The 21,367-nt window shown below is 37.5% G+C and overlaps 1 long non-coding RNA gene across 1 annotated transcript; it reads left to right on the top strand.

Moving 5' to 3' along the window:
- Positions 1 to 9,680: 9,680 nt before the first annotated feature.
- On the top strand, positions 9,681 to 11,527 carry LOC110902751. Its single transcript, XR_002571393.1, has 3 exons — positions 9,681 to 9,815; positions 10,328 to 10,395; positions 11,347 to 11,527. It is a non-coding gene; the product is annotated as an uncharacterized LOC110902751 (long non-coding RNA).
- The last annotated feature ends 9,840 nt before the right edge of the window (positions 11,528 to 21,367 follow it).

Genomic DNA, 21,367 nt, shown 5'->3' on the forward strand with positions numbered 1-21,367 from the left:
GATGATCTAGATGAAGATGCTTGTATGTATGGTATGCTTGCTTGTTTGAATAGTCAACTATGCGCGTGATGATACAAAAATAATATTCTAAATTAGAAAGAAGAGTGGCGGCGTGTCTTAAGATGTAGAATGTGTAGGATAGAGATTTTTTTATTAATTTGGCTTTTTTTTAAATACCCATATTTTTTATAAAAAAATATACTGAAATAGTAAAAAGTATACCGAAATTTTTCAAAAATAAACGTGCGTGGGTTGAGTCGATGCTTCTCATCAAAAGCGGCACTTTTACTAAAAGCGCAAGCTGAGCTGATCAAAAGAGCGGGCTGAACCAGCTTAGCCGACATTTTTCATCAAACGTATAGGCTTAATTGACACTTTTTGCCAAAATGTATAGGCCAAATTCTAGTAGTCTTAGTTGGTGGGGTTGATGCGGCAACTTCTGATTGGAAGAAATAAGGGGTAATTATTTTGGTGAAGACTAAAATGTAAAATGCGATATTTATTTTTGAGTTTTTCTGGTTAACTTTAACTACTTTAGAAATTGAACTTATTGTAGTATTTTTTTATTTATAACAATGAAGGTATTTTTAACCAATATCTCTCTTCATTATATGTTTATGAGTTTGTGTGTTTACGCTTGTTCACACATGTTACGTGTAGAGCGTTTATGGACGTATTTTTAGGAGAGAGAGAATGACGTAAATGAGAGAGTTATGGTGGATGTTTTTGTACAAAAACACCTTAACAAGTTTTGCGAGAGGGAGGAGGAGAAAGAAGACGTGCTAACACAATTTTTACACTTCCTTATGTGTTATCACATGTCTGCTAAAATAACGTCTATGCTTACACAATGTAAATTCCGTAAGTATACTATTGGTGTAGCGTACGAACATAGCTTCACAACGCGACCTACATAACAACTGAATGTAAAACCTATAGTAGAAGGAATCCTGATCATTCATTTTGATTGAGTTGAGACTTTGCCACACAATCAATGTCCATAACGCTATGAATGAGACAGTTATGTAACGTATTGAAAACATGTTAGTGATAGGGAATCTTCAAGGGAAAATAAGAGTTGATGTACTTAGATAATCCAAAATACATAAATATATGCTACACAACCAATGTCCATAACGCTATGAATTGACGTATTACTAATCTCAAATAAAATTGAAATGTTCAAATAGACCCTTTAACATAAATAGGGGTACAACTTAGATACCCTCAACTATCAAAAATTATTATTAGATGCCTAAACATCTTAATTATTTATGTTTGAATCCTATCGATTATTGTTGAGTTGAAAAGATAGTTTGAAAGCCTTTTTCTATTGAATAACTAGATGATCGTAAAAATAAGTACATTAAGAGAACGACCATTGGAACAACACAAATTACTGGAACTATTCATGTATGATTACCGTAATGGTAAGAGTCATCTACTAGCAGATATATAGTAGTTATTTTATATATAATTAGAAAAAGTTAAATACATTACAAGTTTTAAAGAATTTAGTTACTATAATGACGGATTCAGAAATTTTTTGCAGGGGGTTTCTTTTGGTATATTCTCACTATTTTTTTCGAAATCATTCAAGGTTTCCACTAACTTTTCCATTTTTTCCAAACAAAGGGGGTTCCTGTGAACCCAGGACCCCCTCCCCCCTCCCCCCCCCCGATCTGCCACTGCTAATAATGACATCGTCAGTTATAAGTTACGAGCATAATAACAGGAATGACAAACGTGTAAAGTTAAAAAAAAACAACATAATCATAAGGGGAATTGGCCTGTAATAATCTTACCTAGACCTTATTGACCATTAATAATCCCATCTCAGAATATTCCCCCCATCAGTCCCACCTTTCACCTATTTTTCCTACAATGGTCCCCCGTTAAAAAAACTTAACGGAGTTAAGTTTTTTTCCAAATTACAAACAGATTTTTTAGGGCTTTTGATCAGAACGATGATACAAGTCCATTGATGTAAAACTTAGTTCGAAATGGTGCTCCAAGTGACTTGATTTTGGTTAATTGGAAATTTAAACACCTGAATTGAAGCGTCGTTTTCATCGTTTGGAGCACCGTTTCGAGGCAAGTTCTACATCAATGGACTCGTATCGTCGTTCTAATCAAAAGCCCTAAAAAATTTGTTTGTAATTTGGAAAAAAACTTAACTCCGTTAAGTTTTTTTAACGGGGGACCATTGTAGGAAAAATAGGTGAAAGGTGGGACTAGTGGGGGGAATATTCTAGGGTGGGATTATTAATGGCCAATAAGATCTAGGTGAGATTATTACATGCCAATTTCACTAATCATAATATAGTATTGAATCTAACTTTCAACTAATAATATTAGAATAAACGTCATTCTTTTAATTACTATTTTAGTGCTTATTTTAATTTTATTAATTATTTATCTTAGGATTCAAAATGCTAAGAGTGTGTTTGGTTCACATAATTCAATGTAATTTGCATACGGATTTCATTTGTTACCAGTTTTGTTTACAGTATTTGTTAAAATTTGAATGTAAATTCTAAGGATATCATGTTTGGAATGAAATCAAAATTATTTCACTTAAATTTCTTCAAATTCCAATTCATTTAACGAATTCTAATTTCTCTAAAAACTCGACGACCAAACACACCCTAAAAAACGTTAGCTTTGATAGAACAATAACAGGTTTTATAACTGAGGGTATGTAAATGTTATACATGCATTAATTGTGGGTTATAATGAAACATTGAAGGAACATGTCTGTATACAGAACAATATTTCCATTTTCCAACCGAAACCGTGTAGAATAGATACCAAATGTACTAGTGGCTGGTCAAACTTTAACACCTTGTTTGAAAGATGAATATTTCACTCAAGTATTTCGTTAAAGATACTCCAAACTTTTTATAAACTACAAAATTAATTTAAGTTTAATATTATTTCATATTTATTTGTAAATACTAATAAGAGTTAATTACTATTTTTTCCCTGTGGTTTGTCAAAAATCACTATTTCAGTCCATTAGTTTAAAAATTGCGATTTCAGTCACTCCCTGTGGTTTCACTTTCGTAACCATTTCAGTCCCTGTGGTTTCACTTTCGTAACCATTTCAATCTATTATTCTGTTAAGTACAGCGACTGAAATGGTTACGAGGTGGACTGAAATGGGGTTTATCGGCGTGATAGTAGATTAGAGAACAATTAGATAAAGAAATGGGGAATTGGCCTGTAATAATCCCACCTAGACCTTATTGGCCATTAATAATCTCACCTCAGAATATTCCCCCCACCAGTCCCACCTTTCACCTATTTTTCCTACAATGGTCCTCTGTTAAAAAAACTTAACGGAGTTAAGTTTTTTTTTCCAAATTACAAACAGATTTTTTAGGGCTTTTGATCAAAACAATGATACGAGTCCATTGATGTAAAACTTATTTCGAAATGGTGCTCCAAGTGACTTGATTTTGGTTAATTGGAAATTTAAACACCCGAATTGAAGCGCCGTTTTCATTGTTTGGAGCACCGTTTCGAGGCAAGTTTTACATCAATGGACTCGTATCGTCGTTCTAATCAAAAGCCCTAAAAATCTATTTGTAATTTGGAAAAAAGCTTAACTCCGTTAAGTTTTTTTAACGGGGGACCATTGTAGGAAAAATAGGTGAAAGGTGGGACTGGTGGGGGGAATATTCTGAGGTGGGATTATTAATGACCAATAAGGTCTAGACGGGATTATTACAGGCCAATTTCCCTAAAGAAATAGCGATTTTGTTTTTGGAGGGGATGTGTGTTGTAATGTGGTGTATGCAAGGGCGAAGCTTTACCCCGGCCCCCATCGATTTTTCGCTTGTAATGTTGTTTTTATTGAAAATTTCTGAATTTTCTTTTATAGTGTAAAATATTGGATTTTAAGAGTTTGGCCCCACCAATTTAGATTTTAAAAATCTGGCCCCACTAAATTTTAGTTCAAGTTGCACGGTGTATGTGCTTTAATAAAAATAAGAATGACAATGAGTTGGATTTGATACAAGATTTGTGAATCTTTGTTGCATAACTATTATAAAACTTTATTTGCATAACCTCAAGTACTCGATTACTCATTAACATTTGGGTTCACGAATTTTCTTAGGAATATCGTGAATTCTCATTGGTGGTTAAAACTCATCCATTGTCCATTACCCCAAATCCACTCTCAATAATATTTAAAAGCCCATATGAAATATCAAAGAATCATGTACAACTAGGGATGTTTATCGAATTGAATCACGAATTTTAGAATTATTCGAATCAAATTATTCGAATTTTAATTTTCTTTACCTGAATTCGTATTAGTTTCGATTCATTTGGTATTTGAAACTCGAATTCGAACCGAATTCGAGTAAATTCGATTTAGTTCAAATTCACCCTAAACAATAAAAATCTGTATTTAAAGTATTTATGAGAAAGAATATTATAAATCCAATAAACTTTGATTATGAATAATCTCATTACGTTTATACTTACCAACATATTTGTCACACCCCAACCAATGGCGGAAACATCGGGATGAGACGAAGTGTGAAGATTGCTCGAGACATCATAACGCTAATAATTGTGACAAGTATTTAAATAATCATTTCTAAAGAATCAAGTATAAGGTTTTGAAACAAAGTACAACAACATGAATAATAAAATGATACAATACGAATACAATTCTTTCTAAGTGGGTATCTAAGCATCCTACTAGATTTCATGCATCGTCAACATCCACCTGTAACATGTTAAAATAAAGTTCAATGCAAAAGCAAAGACGAGTATACAAGTTTGATACGTACATAGCAAAAGATAAGTTTTGAACAATTCCTCATAGCAAGCATGTGATTCAAGATAAGCCTTTAAATATGGTATGTGTCTAACATATCAAACCAAGGAAACGCAATATGCTCATGACATAACCGAGATAAAGGGGCGGGTCGTTAATCCTATAGCGCTACATATGTCACGGTTTGGCTCGTACGAAGTTAATGATAAATTCAACAAATAAGATAAATCCAAGTTTAAAGCATCAAGCCATCACGTATACAAGCATGTTATAGGAATGTTCATGTGTTTAAGCAAAATGTTCATGTGTAAGTTTGTTGATAGATAAACATGTTACACCCCAAAAGTGGTAAAAGTAAAAAGGGGGAATACGAGTATACTCACAAAGTTTGCATATGCTTTCCAATTATCCAATTATTGACGAGTTGATGAGGTTGGAAGATTGAATGTGTAGGGTTAAAGTTCAAGTATGCTTAGAGTCGAGATTCGGTATTCAAAACAACATAAAAAGTAAGATATGTGAATAGCATGTGAAAATAATCATCTTCAACACTTAACACTTGTATGACACTTGGTAACCACAAGGGTTATGATAATGTTTTCATGAGTTGAACACCCATAAGAATCACAACAAGGTTTAGGTCTTAGGTGATGTTCTACTACTTTAACATATAAACATGAGTTCAACATCAAAGGTTCGAATGAGTGTATATATATATCTAGGTTAAGTACTACATATTATTTAGTCCAATAATTCAAGTAGGAGGTAGAAGATTAGAATCTTCATTTAGGCACCTCGTGTTATCATAGATGTCATGTATGGGGTAGGAAGGACATGCTTCCATTTAGGAACCCCTTGAATGTTCACCACTTCACTTGGTGTAACAACAACCAAGGAGGGTCACGAACTAGGATTTGCACAATAACATAAACAACCTAACTATAGAGAAATCATCAAATCACGTGAGGATTGTATGTAGGACAACCCAAGTTGTTCCCTAATCACTCATGTATCAAAGGCTATGTTTGACATGATTTGTGGGTTGAAACCCTAGACAAAACACCAAGTTTATGAGGTTTAATCCTCTGATTTTAAATGTCTCAACCTTGTTTTTAAGCTTAACCAACCATGGGATAAGTTGTAAGCATTAGGACATAGGTATGAGATGTGTTGAACACAAGTTACATAGGTATAAACAAGTTTTTGATGAACATAAAAACAAACAGAAAGTTTATGGATGATTTCGGGGCATTTCCAGGTCTGATTTCTCCAAGGAGAAGTCTAGGAATCGAACCCCATGATTATCCAAGTAAGTAGGAAAAAGAATCAAGTGATTTCGTTAAGAAATGAGTGAGTTATGCTCATTTTCGTGAAGGGGTGTCAATCTGCTCGAACCTTTGCTTTCAGCTACGATTTGGAGGATGTTTTGAGAGTTTTTAGTGTTGCAAAAGTGGTAGAGAGGCTGGTTATAAGTGGTATTTATAGGGGGAAGGATTAGGGTTTCAATGGGTTGGGCTTTGGAAGTGTTTAGAAGGGGTTACACCTTGAAACTAGCCCACAAAACCCAACTATATGGGGCTGAATTTTGCTGAATTGGGGCTGCCATATTTCTTTATTTTTTTATTTTTTTAAAACATTATAATGAGTAATTTTGTTAGTTAAGTTGTGTAATAATATGCAACAATGTTTCCCCTAACTTGTAACAAGGTGAAATATGAAATAAAACATGATTTAACTAGGTAAAAAGTGTAATGTACAAGTATGTAACATGTTTGTAAGTGACAAGTATATGTCACATATTAGATGATTAACCGTTGTATAAATAAGCATATTATTAGGGGTTTTTAGGTATCAACAATTTAAGGACAAGCATGGACATGCATCGTGAATAAGTATCGTATAAGTATGAATTACAAATAAGGATTCGATGTACAATGAACTCGAACGTATGAACATGTATGAATATGTAGATGGTGAATTTAAAGAAATACGAATTTTATTTATGATCCAAGTCTCGGATTTTACAACGAGAAGACGACTATAATAATACAAGATTTCCAAAAATAACATTACAAGGCGAGCTTTCTAATTATGGAAAGTACGTAGAAGCAGGGCGTTACAATATTAACTGAACATAATAGGCGTGAGACAATGTCTCTTTTTTTGAACCTTTCCTCATCGTTAAGTAAATCTGCCCATGCGCTTATTATAGATTTACAATTATATGTAGGGTGACTCCGGAAAACAATGATTCCAGCGGAGACCTCATCACCGGCACACCCTTGGCAGTTTTAAACACAATAACCCTAATATTAAACGAGTATTGAAATTTATCATTTTGAAACATCAAGTGTGTTTAATACAATTTGTATTTTAAACTAATTGTTATATAATTTCAAATTATATTAGTTTTCTGTGTTAATGTGTTTTAAAAAAGTTTGTGTTTTAAGATCAGTTGTGTTTTAACATCATAGTTTATGAGCTAAACTCAAAACATGAAATATGATGTTAAAATCAACTGTGTTTTGACATCATAATTTATAATCATTCGGTTAAAATCAATTGTCTTTTAACATCGAAGTCTACGATCATTCTGTTAAAATCAATTGTGTTTTAAAGATCATAGTTTCCTTAGTCAAAAAAACATACCACATATTACCTCAGGCCGAAAACATATACGCGCTGACTGATTCCTCAGCGTTATCAAGCTTTTTCCTTAGTTCGACCGCTCTCTTCACGTAGGGAGACCTCAGTACCTCAGTTAATTCAGTTTATCTTTGCGGCCTAATTTGCCTTTTCCAAGGTCTAGGTGCTGTATAACTTGCCCCCTTTCATTGCAAACTCATATTCCTTGGCCGTTTTTTGTGAGACTGGCGCGACGTCGAGTAGTTGTTTCTCCAAAACCTTAACCAATTGATTTTTAGTCGTGGCATTTTTTTCAACAATCTTCATGAACTCTTCAGCCTTTTCGACCCATGTAGACATCCATTGCGACATCTGCGGCATATCCATCTTCTCCTTATCTTTGTTATTTTCCGGTGTTTTAGCTTCAGGAGTCTGTGGTTGTCCAGTTGTCATGTCTACGGACGCAAGTTTCTTCAGCATGTCCTTCCAATGTGTATGTTTTTCTCTAATTTTTTCACTTTCTGGGTACAACATAAACCTATCGGCTAAAGTGTTGTTTATTCTCTTCACACACTCTTCAAACTGATTAAAAAACACGTCTAACATACATGCATGCAGCTGCATTAGATATTTTCACACAACAGATTAGAATCATGCAAGAACAACATAATTGTGTTTTTCGAATAACAGATTTTTTGACTTATGTTTGTATAAGGGTTACGAAAGTACCACTTCACTTTGACTCGTAGGTGGCGTTGACCCATATTGCGATACCATTGGTATCCTAACCTCGCCGTCAAACCCTATGTGTAACCCAGGCTCTTGTTGCTCATTTTGTGTTTGTCCGTACTCACCGGAGTTAAAGTAGTACTGGGCGATGTCGTCTAGATGGTATTCATCAGCAGTTTTTTCACCATCTATGTTCATATCTTCTTCATTCTCAATAATCTTTTGAGATTACTAGGAATCTCTTCGTCATCCTCAGGAGTCCCTTCAATCACTTCAACATCAGATTTCTTTTCGACATCAGCAACAACTTTGTCAGCAACTTTTCACTCGGTGCTTTATTTGGTTTATCCGACTCTGTACATTTATCATGTATTTTGTCTAATTGATTCACCATAACCTTTTGCCTTTTTTCCTTTGTAGCTTTTGGATTGTGTTTTACATTCTTGGATACATGTTTCTCATCAACCTTCTTTTCACTCGGTTGAACTGTCTGATCAGCCTTCTTTTTGGGTTCGGCCCAGCTTTTTCTTCCTCATCTTCCTTTTTGGCAAAAGGAAACCTTTGAACCGGATGCAAACCTTTTTCATTTTCCAATAGTTGCTCAAACCTCACTGTGTCCTACTTGATACTCAGCGACTCTATATCGTGTTGCACGATATCTTCAATAAGATGTATCAACCTTGGCTCATCTGGGTTGAACCTCTTTTGGTCATGCATCAAAGCTGCCTACAAGGTTGGAACCAATAAAGTTAGCCCTTTTTTATTTCAGATGGTGTTTTAAGTTGGTTTCTAGTTCACATATATCATGAAGTAGCCAACTGTGTTTTAAGTACATGTCTTTCAGATTGTGTTTTAAATTGGTTTCCAGTTTACAGATATCATGTATTAGCCAATTGTGTTTTAAACACACGTGTTTTATGGTGCTTACAAAGAAAATAAGCATCATATTTATAATTCTTTTGTTTGTATATCATGTGTTGTACGAGTGATTTCCTACTGTGTTTAAGAACAGTGTGTACATACAAAAGTGTGTATATATTCGAAACAAACCACTAATAAAGCCATAGGCCCAAGGAAGCAGTCTTTTGGTAACCATCCATCCACATTCCAATCCAAACACCTGATCATGTACTCACATCAGTTGAAATTCTTTATATCAAGTCCGCGATGCAATGCGGGAAGAAACCTCATATTAATTGATGAATTGTGTGTTGTCTCGCCAAGGAGTGTGTTGTAGAAGAGCAGGAAGTTGAACACAATTTTTTTCTGCTTGCATGTTGTAACACCCCAAAAATATTAATTTATAAATATAAATACATAAAGACGTAAGTTGGTCATAAACAACGGTAATGTAAGTAGGAATAATTCACCTAGTTAATTTAAAAGGTTGTAGATAATAAAGAAGCTTGATTTAGTTAACCTTCTTTTATAAATTCGGAATTAGAGGGACTAAAATGGTCAACTTTAAAAGTGAAATAACAAAAAGGATAAATGGACTCAAAACACACACTTGGTTTGTGTTTTGGTCGACGCTTTCACAAGGACAGGAAGGGGGTTCTCCCACTTGAACCCTAAACTCACAATTTGATCAAAATCAAAGGAGAATCAAGATAAGAAATTAGGGATTTAACTAAAATCGTGATCACCTAAGCTAGGAGATCACAAGGTATGTCAAATTTCATCATTTGGTGATATCTTGAAATTTTGATAAACAATCATAAATGAAATTCATGCTTGAATGTTGAATGTATGAGTGATGTTATGTTGAATCCATGTCTAGGAGCAAACCCTAGTTGAAAGTTTAATGATTTAGTGATGAAAACTATGAAATTGATGAACACCCATATATGTGTTAAGTGGGTTTTATATCATTGTGATGAACATATGATCTTGTATGTTAGATTGTGAGAAAACGGATGTTATGATGCAAGATAGTGATATTGTTCATGAATACTAGACCAAGAGCTTGATTTTGATAATATAATCTTGGTTAAAAGTTAGTAATGAACTAGATAGAAAAAGAATAAAAATCATGCCCACAAGGTGTTTGTTAAAATGCCTAAACGAATGCTAATATGTCGAAAATTTCGAATGAAACGCGTAATTGAATAATATGGCGAATTACGTGTAATATGAAATGATATGAGTTCTAAACACGATGTTGGTTGAACTCTATAGGCAAGGTGGTTGAATCTTCAAGCGGTCAAGTAAGAGCGGACGCGCGCTTGAAGGATAAGCTTTGAAAGGTACGTGACTTGTCGTCTCGTTACATTTATGTAGACAAGCTTAGTCGTAGATACGTTTAATGTTGATATAGTGAAAAATAGATATGTTTGGTAAGTCAATGAAGTGATGGAAATCACTCAACAACCAAACGGGTCAAAATATATAGATTATGTTTAATGCTGTTATAGCGAAATGTATGTGTTTGGTATGTCATTGAAGTGATGGAACTTACTCGACAACCAAACGGGTCAAAATAGATAGTTAAAACAATAGCGATTTAAAGTGACTCAAATAAGTGCGTAGCTGAGAAACGGACACGCCAAAATTTGATTGATGAACCCTTTGATTTGGGTCAAATCTTAGAAAAACCTGATTTCATTGAATATTGATAAAAGTGTATGCTTGAATTGTAGATAATAAGCATGACGTAAATGCGTGCGCAAACCATGTAATGGGAGCGAAAACGTTAATATTTGACAAGCCCGAGATGGGTAAAAATAACAAGAAATGACCATTGGTATATAACATGTAATGTGATGTTAAAATGAAACGGGTCGAATAATCACATAAAGGATTTATAAGCCAATAGCTTATAAATCATATTTAATTGCAAACCGAGGTGATAAGCGTATCCGTAATTGTAAAACGGACGTGTAGAAACAAGAATCGCGTAAAACGGATATGTAAATTGAAAGTTATGCTAAATTTAAGTTGGGAGTTGGATTAAACACATAGTTGGGCAATTGCAGCAACAAAAAGAAACTTTCTATCGAAGTTGTGTCCTCGAGTCGCGCGACAGGTGGGGGGGTATTACCGTCGCGGCACGCGACAAAGGAACACCAAACCCGTCGTGGCACGCGACGGGTGTAGAACCTGCTAATTTTTGTTATTTTGTTTGTTTGACTCAAGGGACTTGTTGTAACTTGTTATAAAACTATGAAAACTAACTTTTATGTTGGTTTTGATTCTAGGTGAATGTTATAGGCCTCCAGATGAAGATCAAGTGACGAACAAGAATCGAATACACGTCTAAATAAAGCTTTCGCATTTGATCTTGTTTTGTTTTATAAAAAGTGAATTATGTAAACACTTTTAACTATGTTTTTGGATGTTATAAACATGTCTGAATACTTATGATGAATATTTTTGTTAAGTGGCATTTTTTATATAAAATGCTTACTTTAATGATATGGTAATGTTAAATTAGAATGGGTCTTACAAGTTGGTAATCAGAGCTTAAGGTTGTTGACAAAGTGTGTTCGGTTCAAGACTTGATCTCATAATCCGGTAAGTATAATCCTTAAAAGAACGATCCAAATTAAGTTGAGATTGTTGTAAATAAGGATTGAAATTATTATGGGAGCACATGTTGCTCCCAATGTGTTGGTAAAAGATGGTTAGGTAGTATAAAGCCTAACCATAGATTGATTATAAAATGAGTACTTGTAGAATAAGTATATTTGAATGTATAGTATAATAATACGAGCAACATTAAATAACAAGATTATTAATAAATTGAAATGTTTAAATGATATGATGACCGCATCTGAAGATGACGGGAGTTAAATGATTTAAATGGCGGAAGGTTCGGAAGCATGACAGAGAACATGCTAGTAAAGAACGTAAATCAAATGATGATTCGAAACAACGAAGTACATCAGGGCGAGTACCAATCAGGTACACGTTCTAAATTATGATAAGACAAGTGGAATGCAACAATTCACATGATGAATGATAGTTGTATATGGGCATATATGATTGGTGAAATGAGTGAATTATGTTAAAAAATGCTGAGCATGTAAAACCGAGGTAAAAGTAACCTCGATAAATATTGCAATGGGAAGGAGTGCGTGTACACTCGAACCCGAGAATGCAATGAAAGATAAGTGTCATAATGGGAAGGAGTGCGCGTACACTCGAAACTGGGAAGAAAATAAGTGTAATAAAGGGATGGGGTGTAGTTACACTCGAACCTGGGAACTTAATGAAGTGAATAAATGTTGTATTGGGAAGGAGTGTAATTACACCCGAACCCGGAATTTGCAATAGTAGTAAATGGCGAAGGCAAGGTTATAGACTTTGCCAAACTAAATAAAACATGTAGAAACACTGTTTATATTGATAAACGATGAAGGTAAATTCCATACAACGACATGGAATAATAAAATGAAATGAATTGATTTCTGTTATTGTTACAATGGAATGATGTCAACCGAAGTTGGCGACGATACGGTATCCCTCATGACTGAGGAGATGCGCGAAAGGATCTATGGGAAAGTCGGAAAGGCTACTGAAGCCGTTTAATCCGGAGTCATGGAAAGGCTACAAGTCACCATGATGACGGCAAGGAAAGAAAAGATGAACGAGGTGAGAGAAAGCCCATCGGGGTGAGTAACGCATGTACACGTTATAAAATTACAACAAGATAACGTTAGGCAACAATTAGATAATGGATTAAGGTTATGAATGAGAAATTAAGACTTGGGCGGAAAATACCCTCAAGGAAAACTAAATGGATGATACGTATTATTCGCTACTGTGAATAATAAAGTATCAATAAATGCGGATCTAGAAACTTGGGTATGGGTAACCACCCAAGTAAGACATTATTAACCAAAACCTTACGGGGAAGAACGATGATCACATTGATGGGTGTGATTGTATAAAAGATTAGTAAAATAAACGTTTTAAAAGTGTTGGAACAAAAACGGGTAAACCCCAAAAGCTGTGTAACAATAGAAGTGGTTTTACCAAATAAAGCTTAAAAAAGAAATGGACCTTAAGGGTCTCGCCTCAAAAGAGGAAAGTTAAAGTAATAACCTATGGGGTATAGTGCGTGGGAGTCGGTCATGATTCTCCACGTAAAATGTGATGAAAATAAGAAACAATCAGTTGTCAAACTCTCAATGCGAGTAACTGACTCAGGGAAGAAGAGTTTAATTAAAAGTCTTAACGGGCTTGCACTAATAAGTGCAAGTTGAAGTTTCGAGACGAAAAGTTTTTGAAACATGAAAAGTAATAGAAACTCAAGGTGAGGTGACGCGATCACGCTAGAGACACATAATGGGGGGGCACCCAAGATAAAGAAGTATATAATTGACCGGTGGGTGACTGGTAATTATAACCGGAGAGGCCGATAACGGACAAAACGCTATAGGACCTGGTTATGGTGTCTGTCGCAACAAGATTAATTTGAATAATTTTGTTAACAAGTTGATACGAACGAATGACCAGAAGGTGAATCGTTCTAGTAAGTAAATAAGAAAAGCCAATGTAGTGGCGGATGCGTTGAATAAAAAAGAAGAGTATTCTCCCATTCGGGAGCACTTAACGCAATTGATAGTGACCTCGGGCTTACTTGAATGAATCCGAGAGTCACAAGTCGAAGCCGTAAAATAAGGGAATTGGAGGAAGGAACAGATAGTGGGCCAACTGAAGGAATTAGTGGATAATAAAACAGGTTAGAAACCCGCTTCGGTAGAACGTGGGTTCCTAATACGCGCAGTGTTAAAAGCTTCTACTTGATGAAGCTCACAAGTCACGTTATTCTATTCATCCGGGGGCAACCAAAACGTACCGTGATTTGAAACAAAATTATTGGTGGCCGGGAATGAAAAGAGATGTAACCAAATATGTAGAGAAATACTTGACTTGTTGATGTGCGTTAGGTGTAATAGATTTTTAATGTATATTTTAAGCCATTTTACACTTTTTAGCCAAGTTTTAAATTTATAAAACACGATATTTACTAACACTAAATACACATATGGGCAAGTGCACCCATCGTGAGCGTAGTATAGTGTTGGTAAGATACCGAGGTCGTCCAAGGATATAAGAGCTTTTAGTACCGGTTTATCCTCAACGTCTAATCAAATCAAAAGTTAGAAAAAGATTTTTAAACTAGAAAAATAAAACTAACTAAAATGTTGAAAAATAAAATAAAAGTAAAAACAGATAGACAAGATGAATCACTTGGATCCGACTCGCCTTTAGTGTAACCTTTGATTATTTCCGCACTTTTGCACTTTTTAAGAGATTATCTTAGTTATTGTAGTAGGCCCCTCTTTTGAAGGTGACGTTACCCTCAACCCAGTAGTTTGAGTCAGCAAGGATACAATCCTAAAGGGCCGGATTATTGAAAGATAATTAATTAAGTTATTAATGCATAATGTGGTAGGCCCCTCTTTTGAAGGTGATGTTACCCTCAGCTAAGTAGTCTGAGTCAGCAGGGATACAGTCTAGGTAGCCGGGTTAAAGTTTTAATAGTAGTTTATATATGAGGGGGATCAAAGAGTTTGGACCCCCGCCATCCAATACCATTGGGTATTGTAGGAGGTCCTACTAAATTTGACCCATGTCCTTTGCAGGATCTATACACTGAACAATGACAAGACTCTTACTAAACCATTCCCTTAACCCCCAACCAGGTAGCCAACATATCTCCATATAGACCGTGGAGATATGAATGGTGAAAATCTTTTATTTTATATAGACAGTAAAATAATGCCAAGACACCACGGACAAATGATAAGGAAGAATCACCTTCAACATATAAAACTAGTTATTAAAGTCATTAATACATAACCAAATAAAAAGTGCGAAAAGGTTAAAACCAAAAAGTATTACACTAAATGCTTGTCTTCACCAAGTGATGTAAGAGACTTAGGCAAACATGACCTTTGATTGTCAAGAACTCTTATGATCAATCTTGGATCCCGAGACGACTCACACACTCTATGATGGATGATGGATGATGGTGGTGGATGATGGTGTTGTGGTGGTGGTGGAGTGTGGGTGAAGTGTGAGAGAGGTGGTGTGCCAAGGGGTGATTTGCAAGTGAGCCAAGCACCCCTATTTATAGCCTGAACAGAAGCTCGGGCACGGCCCCGTGTCCATTGGGCACGGCCCCGTGTCCATCCCTCTTCTCTTTCTTCATTAATTGCAGTTTGTCTGCATTAGTTGATTACGCCCCCATGTCCGCTGAGAACAACCCCGTGTGCAGAAGCGTATCTGTACTATCAAGATTTCCCCAGATTCTGCAAATCTTAGAGTTAACCACGGCCCCGTGTCCAGTGGGCACGCCCCCGTGGTGGGTGATAGAAGCTTCTACAACTTTGTCTTTTCTGCTGACACTTGGGCACGCCCCCATGCTCATTGAGCACGGGGCGTGTTCAGCCTTCTGTTTACTTTTTTTGCTTGGGAACATGTTGTCGGGGGGTCGGGCATGCCACGTTTGTTCCTTTTCTTGTATTTATGTTAGATTTAGCTGCCTTTTTGCTTCTTTTGTTCATTTGAGCTCATTTAATCCCGAAAATACAAAAGGAAGACAAAAACACACTTTTTCCAACATTAGTACTAAAAAGGGTTAGTTTTATGCCTCATTTGATGAAATTTATATGTTGCATTTTGTGCACATCAAATACCCTCACACTTGAATCTTTGCTTGTCCTCAAGCAAAACTCTTTACGATGTGGCTTTTACACTCCCAAATGGAATGGGTAGAAGACAAGGTTTTTGGGCTTGTCATAGAGTGTCGGGATTTCCAAGATTTTTATTAGGTTTTATTTTTATTTTATTTACAATCTTATTCGTCATGGTTTATTTAAAACATTTCATAAGATAAATTACTTATTAGGGCATAATATGCCTTTTTAAAATTCCATATATATACAATTCTAATTATCACCTCACTCTTTCATGCCCACTTGTCAAATTTCGGGACGAAATTCCTTTCAAGTTGGGGATGATGTGACAACCCGAACCTTCAAGGTTAGAAACGCTCCTCTCATAACCTTTAACTTTTATTTACCTATTATAGTAAACTTCTATTTAACTCCTTGCTTTCACAAACTTGGCAAATAGGAACATACGTGGCTGTGTCTAAGTGTATGATTGGGTTCTCTTAGTGCTAGACTTGTTAGATATGAATATATGAACCCGGGTAGCGTATATATATTTTTGGGCCGCAAGGGTATTGAGCGCACCCACAACCGAATACTTGGGCCTCACAAAGATTAGTACCTCAAACCTTTGTTACAACCTCTTGGCCCATATATGATCTGCTTGGCTAAAAATAGGGGGCGGCCCACTTAGGGGAACGTTGGCCTTATAATTGTGCATGCGTGACTTTTATATATAATAGTCTCAACATATTAAACAAAACCCTATTCTCTTTTTCTTGATTACGGGCGGCAGTGAACAAACCCCTACGAAACACCATTCCATTGGATCAAGCCTTGGTGGTTAGTAATTTAATTTCATGATTAAGTCTTATTTGTTTGGTCTGGTTATATGTGTGATTGATTTACATGATAACTATGTTAATTATGCTACCTGAAAGATGTAGGCTGCTAGAATGATGAACGAGTAATTGAATGTGTGAATTAATGATTAATAAGTTAGACAAAAGAAATCGAAACTGCAAGTTAGTAACTAATTCCGGTTTGTGTGTTGGCATATTAATGTATAGTCTCACCTTGTGCGAGTCACGGTGTCTCGGGTATGGCTGGGGGCGATAATCACGTGATCGTCTTCCATTTAATCCTACTCGATTTCGAATATGTGTTAACGCATGACTGTAGGTGCAAACCACGATGTCGGATTAAATGACTATAGGCATTTGTTGATTGAACAGTGGTACTCGATCCGACTCGGTTGGCGAGGGAACATGTATGAACTGCTATGATAATCTTAATGTAACATATTGAAAGTGACTCATTGAAAACCTGAATCGATGACATAAGAATGGGATGATAACAAGTGATGTTTGACTGGAATGTAACATGTTCTGCAAATGGGATGAATCGAATTGGGAATGGGCCGCACCGTACAACCTGACTTGGGCGGTTATAACCGGACGGCCCAACCGGCCACACAAAGACATGGGGGCTGCGTAATCAGTTGGGTTGGGTAGTCTTGGATAGGAGGTCTTGTATGCGATGACCGAATGTTAGGCACTTCTTGACCGATGTAAAACTTATATGAATTAACTATTAGTTGATAAACAAAAGTGGTACAGGCTATCTATGCATGCTGGTTGCATTAATAGGTCGTACACTCCCATGTTGGGCCGCATGAATAATTTGGGCTTGGGGCAATACGTGGGTAGTGGTGGTAAATTAGGGGCCTTGCTTGCAACTAGCAACTAGAAATATATGTAACATACAGATTTGTGAGACATACTGACCAAATGAGGTTTCCTGTTGTAGCTGTTATGTGATGTTATGTGGACATCTTTTATGTGAAGGTTGAAATGTTGCATGATTAAATGTTATAAAGTGCATGAAACTAAGTGGGTGTTATTCATGTGATATAAACATATTCAAGGAATACCTGGTTAGAGGCTTACAAAACTAATTGTCATTGGTAATTGCCATAGGATTTGGTCGACCCACTTGGAATACGTAATTTAATCTACCGAGCAAACCCAAGGTGAGTTCACTACATTCGAGCATGCGTCCCAGTGGTTGGGGACAGTCAGTGGGTATCCCATGGGGGGGGATAAGTCCTTGGGTAAAAACGGGTATATTGGTTAATATTCTCACCTATCATCTTTTGTAAGTCCCTCATCGGGTATTAGTTAGTAGCGCTACTTAGGTTTGGCACCCTCACCCCGTGCCTGTAGAGGACGGAGGTGAACTAATGACCCAGTCTGGCCCAGTACTAGATAGGAGTACGTGGGAAGGGCAGTCGTGTATTTCAGGAGCCGTCATTGTTCGGAATTGAGATATTAACAATATTACTTGCATTGGTTATTGAACTGTTTTACATACAACGGGTAACAAACGTTTTCTAAAACTGTGAACTCGCCAGCTTTGTCTGATACACGTGTTACATGCTCGCAGGTCCTTAGGTACTTGGAACGCAGGAACTTGCTGGCTGGAGGGCGCGAGTGGTCATGGTTGCATTGTTGAGTTATTTAACAAACATTTATTTACTTTGGTTGTGTGAAACATATACTTTGTGATACGTTAATGCTTCCGCTGAACTTAATGGTTTCGAACAACTTGTGCTTGGATTTCATTACTAATAATTTATGAAACTTTGTTTTGACCTTGTGATTCAATGTAATTGGTGGCTCCTAGCTTGTTGTCACACGCCTAACAGGGACACTCCCTAGGTGGTAAATTGGGGGTGTGACAGTTTGGTATCAGAGCCACTGGTTATAGTGAATTGGTTTTAAAAATGTTTTATAAAACCAGACTATAACTGAACTGATACGACATACTGATACGACATGGACCATGACACTCAGCTCCAGGCAGCAAGGTTCGTCTCTTGTTTACTATTGCATAGCATAGTTAGTACATACTCATGATTAGTATCACACTCGAATGCACGCATGATATTACAATACGAATTACTATGCTATCTGTCTATACTACGTGTTTTTAAGAATAGAACTCTTCTTGGGTTTACATGCTCTATGTTGTGATATCGACGGTCGTACTGTATGAATTTGGGAAACCTTTTTAACATGAGTAGGGAGGAACTGAGATAAGCATGCAAATCAGGTTATTATTATGGGTGCACACATAATAACAACGTGAGGTGCATGTGAGTCCCAGTAAATCTCGACTAGTGTGAAAAAGGAATCCCGCGTTGTTAGTCAATGTTGTATTAGAACCTCGAAAACTGTGAATACTATAGCAATACTTGACATCCGCTTGAAATGGTCTGTTAATTTGTTACTTCTTCCCATACTTATAGAATCATGAACGGACGTGGTGGACGCGGTGGACGTGGTGGAGGCCGCGGTGGTGGACATGGCGAAATCCATATGACTCAAGCTGAGCTAGAGGAATTACTCAACGCCCAGGTGGCTGCAGCCTTGGCAGCTTATCAGGCTGGTATGACATGTACCAGACATTCCTTCCTTTGAATCGTGAACTTGAGTCTTACTTGTTGGTTTATTTTCTCTCGTTAATAGGTCAGCCGGCGCCACAAAACCAGCCTCACCCACCGGTCTGCACTTTTAAAACTTTCATGGATTGCAAGCCACAGACCTTCAGTGGCACTGAAGGGGCTGTAGGACTTATACGCTGGTTCGAAAAGGCGGAGTCAGTGTTTGCGATATGTAACTGCCCAGTTGGGGATAGAGTAAAGTTTGCAGCAGGCACGCTTGAGGATGGTGCCTTGACCTGGTGGAATGCCCAGGTCCAACTGCTAGGTATTGAGGCGGCGAACGCCACTACGTGGGATGATTTCAAAGAACTGATGAGAGAGGAATACTGTCCTCGAGACGAAATACAGAAGTTAGAGAATGAGTACTACGATCTAAAAATGGTGGGGTCTGAAATTGAGGCGTATGTGAAGCGGTCGTATGAGTTAGCTGATTTGTGTCCGACTTTGTCCCGACCCATGTCCCGAATAATCGAGTTGTTTATTAAGGGGTTACCTCCACGGGTGAAGGGTTTAGTTACAGCGGCGAACCTCAATAACCTAACTCAGATTGTTAGATTAGCACATAAGATCGTTGACCAGGAGGTGGAGAGCGACTCATTGCCACCTCGTATTTCTAGCACTACCACAGCTGCCACTACTTCCACTGCATCTGCTGCTGATAGCAAACGTAAGTGGAACGATACGGACAAGGGGTCCAACTCTGCACAGCCTCAGAAGAAGATGGATACTGGCAGCACCCGCCGTTTCAGTCAGACAGCATCAGTGAATCAGAACTCGAGTAACAAATCAGGGCAGGGATCATATGCGGGGAAGCTACCCTTGTGCAGCAAGTGTAACTATCATCACAAGGGACAGTGTGCTCGGGTTTGTCATCGATGTAATCGACCAGGGCATATGGCCAGGGATTGTAGGACCACACTTCCAGCTCAGCAGCAGCCAGCGCAGCAGACGGGTAGGCAACAGCCTCAGCAAACTCAGGGTACTCAGAGAGGGTGTTATCAGTGTGGGGCCGAGGGGCACTTCAAGCGAGACTGCCCTCAGCTGAGGCAGAACACAGGGGGTGGTAACGGGAACAATAATGCGGGGAATAACGGGGGTAATGTTGCGCGTGGGCGCGGGTTTGTGCTGGGAGCTGGGGAAGCGCGGAACGACGGCAACGTGGTTACTGGTACGTTTTCAGTGAACGGTGTTATTGCCTCTATTTTATTTGATTCTGGTGCCGACTGGAGTTACGTGTCTTTAGAGTTTAGTTCTCAGTTAGGGTTAAGTCCTACACTTCTCGTAATGAAACACATAGTAGAAATCGCAAATGGTAAAACAATCGAAGCTACACATGTTCTATTTGGGTGTAAAATCGATCTTCTGGGTCAAGTATTCGACATTGACTTAATACCTATTACTCTTGGAAGCTTCGACGTGATCGTTGGAATGGACTGGTTGTCCAAGTATCAAGCGGAGATTCTCTGTAAGGAGAAGATCATACGTGTTCCCCTTCCTGGTGGGGAATTTTTATCAGTGCAGGGTCATCGCAGTGGGACCCCAGTTAGTATTGTTTCGGCAATGAAGGCTCAGAAGTATTTGCGTAAGGGCTATCCTGCTATTTTAGCTCTTGTCACTGATTCACCGTCTGACGAAAGGAAGATTGAGGATCTTCCAATTGTTCGTGAATATCCTGACGTATTTCCTGAGGAACTCCCTGGTTTACCTCCACATCGTCAGGTGGAATTCCAGATCGACCTCGCCCCAGCGGCAGCCCCGGTTGCTCGTGCTCCTTATCGTCTTGCACCAGGAGAACTGCAGGAACTATCAAACCAACTCCAAGAGCTGTTGGATAGGGGTTTCATCCGACCTAGCTCCTCCCCCTGGGGAGCTCCAGTCTTATTTGTAAAGAAGAAGGATGGGTCCTTACGAATGTGTATAGATTATCGCGAGCTCAACAAGATGACAATCAAAAACCGTTATCCTTTACCTCGTATCGACGACTTGTTTGACCAGCTGCAAGGGTCAAGTTTTTACTCCAAGATCGACTTAAGGTCGGGTTACCATCAAGTGCGAGTCAGGGAAGAAGACGTTCCCAAAACCGCGTTT

The sequence above is a fragment of the Helianthus annuus genome, chromosome 13 (genome assembly GCF_002127325.2).
Source record: "Helianthus annuus cultivar XRQ/B chromosome 13, HanXRQr2.0-SUNRISE, whole genome shotgun sequence".
Taxonomy (NCBI): domain Eukaryota; kingdom Viridiplantae; phylum Streptophyta; class Magnoliopsida; order Asterales; family Asteraceae; genus Helianthus; species Helianthus annuus.